Source organism: Humulus lupulus, chromosome X (genome assembly GCF_963169125.1).
Source record: "Humulus lupulus chromosome X, drHumLupu1.1, whole genome shotgun sequence".
Taxonomy (NCBI): Eukaryota; Viridiplantae; Streptophyta; class Magnoliopsida; order Rosales; family Cannabaceae; genus Humulus; species Humulus lupulus.
The window spans coordinates 42,391,103-42,397,970 of record NC_084802.1 but is presented as its reverse complement, the minus strand read 5'-3'; the positions used below and the strand labels follow the sequence as shown (position 1 = coordinate 42,397,970).

At 31.6% G+C, this 6,868-nt stretch overlaps 1 pseudogene; it reads left to right on the top strand.

The window, feature by feature from the left end:
- The first annotated feature begins 372 nt into the window (after positions 1–372).
- On the top strand, positions 373–3,531 carry LOC133805757 (ubiquitin-fold modifier 1-like; annotated as a pseudogene).
- Positions 3,532–6,868: the final 3,337 nt, after the last annotated feature.

Sequence of the window (6,868 nt, the reverse complement as noted above, 5' to 3'; positions counted from 1 at the left end):
CCAAATACTTCGTGTATTACTAGTTGGAATTAACCAGATTGTAGATCTTTACCTTAATAAAATTGGGTATTTTAAGACTTCTCAATTGCGTAGAAACCAATTACTTTGTTACTTTGTTTCGTGCATATTTGTTTTGTCTTGCATATTAATGTATTGTTTGAGCTCTGATTACATTCATTCCAAATAATTTAAAATTTTCTAAAATCTTAGCCGTATGTCTTGAGTAACTAAAATAAACTTCTTTATATAAATATAAAGAATTTGGAATTATAATTTTTGAACGTTCCAAAACTTCCACAAAATAATTTTCCATAAAATATATTTTTGTTGTCAAATAAATAACGTAATAATAAATTGATCCTGGTTGCATACATGTGTCGTGCCCCTTTTCCTTTGATCAGATCCCAATCGTTAACTTCAAAGCATCTGTTGCTCTCAATTTCTCCAATCGGAATCGGACTCTTTCCTCACTTTGCAATTCCGAACCCATTTTACTTCGCTTTCTCCATCGCCACCAACCAACCCACACGGTAAACGATTTTTTTTTCTTTCAGTTTCTCAGTTTAATTTGTTTGTTTCTGAGATTATTATCTTCAAAAAGATTATTTTTGGGGAATGAATGTATTTTGTTGCTATTGTAGAAGATTAGATTAATCATAGAGATTGTTATCTGATATGTTTGGTTAGAATCAGAATGATTATTATGTCTACTTCATACTTTTATTCAATTATTTGTTTCTTTTTTTAAAAAAATAAAAAATAAACTATTATATATGTATATGTTGCATTAAGTTTGTTGTTTTTTAATTGTGAAGTTAAAATAGCTTACCTTTGTTGTTGGACATGTAATCTTTGTTTGTTGTACTTGCTATGTTTGGTACGAAGGAGGGGAATAGGATGGAGGGAGAGTTTAGGATGTTTGATACGGAAAGAGAGTAGGATGGATGAGGAGTTTAAGAAGAATAAAGATTATGATGGATTAAGAGCATAGTAGCTCTCTGTATTGTTTGGTACGAGAAATGAAGTTGGAAAGATGAAAATGAGATTAATTATTCTAATTACCGTATTATCCTTTGTAGTATAATTATTTGTTACTTTTTTAAAATGATACTAATGATATTTAAATATTTTGGTTATAATGTAATGATTAAATTTTAATGGTTTGGAGCTCCCTCCATCTCTCCTCTCACTTTATCTCTCCCTCTTGCCAAACAGGGGATTCTTTATCTCTCTCCCTCCGCCCCTCTCCTTTCATCCCTCTCTCCTCTCTACCAAACACAGTGTAAGTGATTGGATTTTGAAATTTACACTGTGTTTTTTTAGCTTCTCTCAAATATGAATGCTTTATTTGATGTTCTTGTGTTTAAGTTTACAAATTTTAACGTGTAATTTTTTGTGTGTAGAAAATAAAGAAGAGTGGCTGGTGATGGAAGGGTGTCCTTTAAAGTAACTCTTACCTCCGATCCCAAGCTCCCCTTCAAAGTGTTAGTAATTTCATTCTCATTTTCCTCTTTTCTTTGAATGATTTTTCCTTCTAAGGGTTTCAATCTTTTTTTCTTTTTCAGTTTTAGCGTTCCGGAAGCAGCCCCTTTCACTGAGGTTCTTAAATTTGCCGCTGAAGAATTCAAAAGTGCCTCCACAAACCAGTGCTATCATCACCAATGGTAAACTCTATTCTCTCCTAGTCTTCTTTATCATTATATATATACATACTTTATACTTATGAATCTAGGTTCTGCTTGTTTTAAAAGACTTATGTATTTGTTACAACTTGTGAATTCTTTCTTTTACCTAATTGGGTATTCTTGAAGGTTTCAGCTCTAGCTCTAGTCACTCTTATTTTTATGCAATTTGGTGTGCATTTGGTTAGACAACTAGATTTGGGGTATTACATTTTGGCCAACCCTTCTCCAATATTCAATTTAATTATGTTTCGTTGTCCTTAGATTTGAACTGCCGTCCGTGTTGTGGGGAAATTTAATCAGTAGTATGTTTTATATGAAAGGCCATATTTAGGGATGCTCAGTTTGTATACATATCTTTTTTATTGTTAAATTTATACTGTTTTCGGGTGGTTTTTTTAACAGTTAAAAAGGGACTTGTTTGTCTCTGTTCTTTTATTTATTCACACGAAAAAAAAAACAAGGCAATAAATAGCTGGTTTAAACCATGTTGTATGCAGTTAGAATCTATTAGGATGGCTTCCTGGTGTGTGAGCCTTCCTCGGTTCAATTTGTATAGAGATGTTAGTATAGGCTAAGATAGGAGGATAACTTGGTAAAAATAATTGTTTTAGTGACGGATTTCTGCTTAGTCCTAGTAACAGCTGGATCGATCGTTACATGCTCTAATAGACAAGACAACCATTACTAACCCTGAAATCTATTCTAAAGTGTGTATGTGTGTGTGTGAGTGGGGCCAATCAATTAGATTAACATTTAAGAAATTAGTTACTAATAGTGAAAGCTATGTTGATATAATAATATGTTTTCATCATGCCTTAACATCACTCAAGAAATTTTAAGAAAGAAAATATAGTCCTGGTAAGATATGTATAATGAGACGCCACTTGAGTCTAGCTCAAGTGGTTGGGTGTGTATGTCGTGTTTAAGAAGTTGGGGATTTAAATCCCAACTGGGTTAATTTATCAAATACAAACCACTAACTGTAAAAAAGAAGAGGAAGAGGAAGAAGAAGAAAAAGAAAGGCTAGGCAACAAGGATTTGGGCCTGTTTAGTTCTATTTCCTGGAACAAGTTGCATTTTTAGTTACAACCTGCACATAAGTATATATATGAAACATGTAGCCTCCCATCAGTTGCTGCATAAAATATATGCAATAATATTTAAACTTCCATCTCAGTGCTTTGAACTATTTTGATCAGTAGAAATGCTGTTCTTTATCTTATCTTATTAAGTTGTTTTTCAAATGATTACTTATAATGCATGGAGATGAAGTTGGAATCAATCCTCAGCAAAGTGCAGGTATTACATTGCTCAGCGTTTCTTTATTACTCTTGCAGCCATTTTATAATTCATAATTTCATATTCTACCGAAGTATTTGCTTCCATTAAGCATCCCTTTTCCTTTCCCTGCATTTCTCAGTTAAATTATGTTTCTGAGCCTTAAACAGTTACGTCATGAGTTGAGATTCTACTTTTCTCATAATTTTGATCGAATTCTCAGGAAACGTCTTTCTTAAACATGGTTCTGAACTGCGCCTGATTCGTCGCGATAGAGTTGGAGCTTCGGGGACATTTATATGGTGTTAAATTCATTAGTCATTGGTAGAAGAATTTATTAATAAAAAGTTTAAAAATTATTATTATTATTATTATTATTATTATTATTATTATTATTATTATAATTTGTTACTTCAGTGTTCATAATTTGTTAGCTTGAGGGTAGCGAAATGTGTATCCATTTATTGCTTGAAAGTCTGATCGCACAAGATTTGATATTTTTAGGCAGGGCGTTGTTCTTTGTGTTTATTATGAAATGAATGTAAGAAGACCAAAATTATCTCTTTAATTGGTACGAGGAGGATGTAGAACGAAGGTAGAGATTTTAGTTGTGGGGTGATGCTATTATTTGAATTGAAGGAACGAAAATTAGTTAAAATTCTGAATTTTAAATCTATTGCCAATCTGATTCTCTATAAATAAATAAGATAAAAAAGAATCTTACCAAAGTGTCCAAAATCCATTCAACAATCTCCGGGGAATTTTATCATAAATTCATAATGTGCGGCAAAGTCTAACTTTATTGGCTGTAAATTTCCAGTGCTATGTTTTAGTTCAATCGCACTAGTTTATAATTACGCTTCAAGTTTTGAGAAGGCGTTTGATTGAGATATTTAGTTGCATTATTGAGAATCCCAGTTCGATTTCAATTGTGGTTAGTAATAAGTCGTTTGGGCTCAATTACGAAAATGTATTGTTCGTGAAATCAATACTTGTAGTTGTCATTGGATCTCAACCTCCAAGTTGCCAAGGACACGAAATTTCAAAGTGAATATGGGCAATTTTGATGGGCTACATGTGGCGTGTACAACTAGGTTGGAACTAGACTCGTCTTGTGGACGCGACTCATTTAAGAAAAACAAAATAACATGGCAACATTTGAAAGAACATGGGAACAATATTTGACTATTTGATACCCTAATAGTTGTACATGATTTGATAGGAGTAACTTTGCGCATTAAAATAAAGACTTATTTGTGTCATTAAAAATCACGCCATGTTAGATTGAGCACCGTTTTGGTGCATAAAGTCAACGTTGTGAATGACAATTTGTTCCCCTTCTATTTTTTTTTTTTGAGATTGTTATTTCGATACATAGATAACTCTCCCTAATGATTTTTAGTAATACATGTTTGATTTGATTCTATCAAACCTCTAGTTTGAGCATCTCCAATGGAAAGTCAAAATTTGTGATGCAGTCTTGAGCAAAAAAAAATTTGAAAAAATTGTGATACAATGTTATATTTTAGCATTTTTGTAACAAAAATTATTGAAATGATATGCTAAAAAATGTGTCAAATTTGGTACAGCATTAAATACATCTTTTTTTTAATTACAATATTTCCATTAATTATTTTTTGAATATTTAGTTTATTAATGATCATTTTTTATACTTTACTTATTATACTAATTTGCTTCTTAGAATACTATTGTGCATTGGAGCAAATTACAATTGTTGTGCTAGATATAATATTTGTTTATTTATTTTTTTTGGAGCCAAATTTTGGTACTATACTTAGTTCATGCTTACTATCACCAAACCACATCTTTGGGATAACATGACCAACATTGCATATAGTATAAAGGGAGGAAAACGTACTACCTTCCAAATCCAATGCTTTAAGCTTTATCTACCAAACTCATGATAAGATTATGCCATCTAATCTGGCCTCTCAAACTTGGTGTAATCATACTCTAATATATAATTGGAATTTGTAAGATGGGTTACTAAATTTTAAAAAATAACGGTAATAATAAAATATATATTCTTTTAAAAAAAATCAGCATTTTTTATACCTCTAATACACTTCACCAATTTATAGTTTTTTTTTCTAAAGATCTTTACAAAAATATGGAATTTTTTGGGCTTATTTTACACTAATATGGGAATTTAAATCATTTAAAAAAAAATCTGAGAATGTGTTTATAAACCTAACTATTATATAGAATTTTACATTCCATTTATAAACCAATTTCCCAATTTTCATAAAGATTCCAAATAAATTCAATACACACCAGAGGCTAACAACGGGCATTTTGCTTCCCACAACCTTCGTCTACAGCTGTGATGACACTCCGGCGACGTTTAACCTTCTTGTTTTTTTTTTTGTCTTCTTTTGCGATCTTGGTGTTCTTCGATTTCTCTCTATAATATATTTGTTCTTATTTTTTCAGGTCTGGATTAGGTAACTAATTACCATCACATTAATGAAATGTGTATATTTCTAGATATTCTTATATGTATTTAGATTACAATCAGGGTTACCATCGCATTTTTGAATGTATATATTTTTTGGTTTTCTAATATGTGTTTAATTACTGGGTAAACGATTACCATCACATTCTGAAATGTGTATATTTATGAGTTTTCTAATATGTGTTTAGTTTCTAGGTAGTAACCGGTTGAGAGTAACTAGTTATTGTTTTTCTGAATTTTATATTAATTACATGAAAATCTATTACCAATAATAATATGAGTAATCGATCACCCAGAAAATCTAGAAATAAACAGATATCATCAAGATGATGATGATGATGATGATGATGTTGTATTTCTTTTATTTTTCTTTCTCTTTAAATAATATATATATATGATGTTTTTAATTTCCTCTCTAACTTTGCGACTATTAATTAAAGAAAAATCATATATAATAGATTCATCTTTGCCACCATGACAATTGACGACCATGCATGCCAAGCCAACCAATTAATGTCAATGTGGTTACTCAAGTGAAGGTAAGTAGTATAGTTAGGGTTAGGGATGCGAAAACATCAAAATAATCTTGTGAATAAATTAAAGATACTCTTGTGTTGTGCCCCACGTGAAAGCCCTAAATATGAATAGCCGAAGCGATTGTTGGAAAGAAAAAGGGGGCCTCTTCTTCCTAATTTTATGATGAGAACGTACGTACAAGGTCCACAACTAACTTGCCCATTTACTTTCATGCATGCCGCTGCCACTGCCACATTTAGATCTGCATCTAACTCAAATTTAATACGCGCTCTCTCTCTCTCTCTCTCTCTCATCTAGTAAAAATCTATCTGTGCTCACCCATAAAACCTTGTCTCCCTTTATTGACCAATATTGCTGATTGAAGAGGCAGCACCATGGACCCTACCCCTTCCTACCTACGTACCCAATTGACATTGTTCTTTATAATAATAATAATGTTCAAATTTTCAATTATTATACTCTGTCATTTAATGCACCACTTCCCCTGTCTGCTAGACACTGAACTGTATAAAATATATATATAGTTATATAATGACCAACCAAAACTATACTTTTTATGTGGTTTTGAAAATTTTCATTTTATTAGTTTCCGCATGTAAATTTACTTTTTAACAAACTTTGTTCAGTTAATTCTGTTTACTCTACCTTCAAATTAAAAGATAATAACTGCCAAGTACTTGATGTTAGAGAATAGAATCCCACGTGGAAAGTATGCGGGATCATCATACCATTTATAAGGGCATGAGTTACTCTACTCATCACCAATTGGTTTTGAGATGGAACATCATGCTTCTTACCATGCTCCACTTTCTACATTCTAACATAGTATCAGAGCCAAATCAAACTCTAATGAGTATGTTCGATCCAAATCCAAAACCGGTCAAAAAAAGAT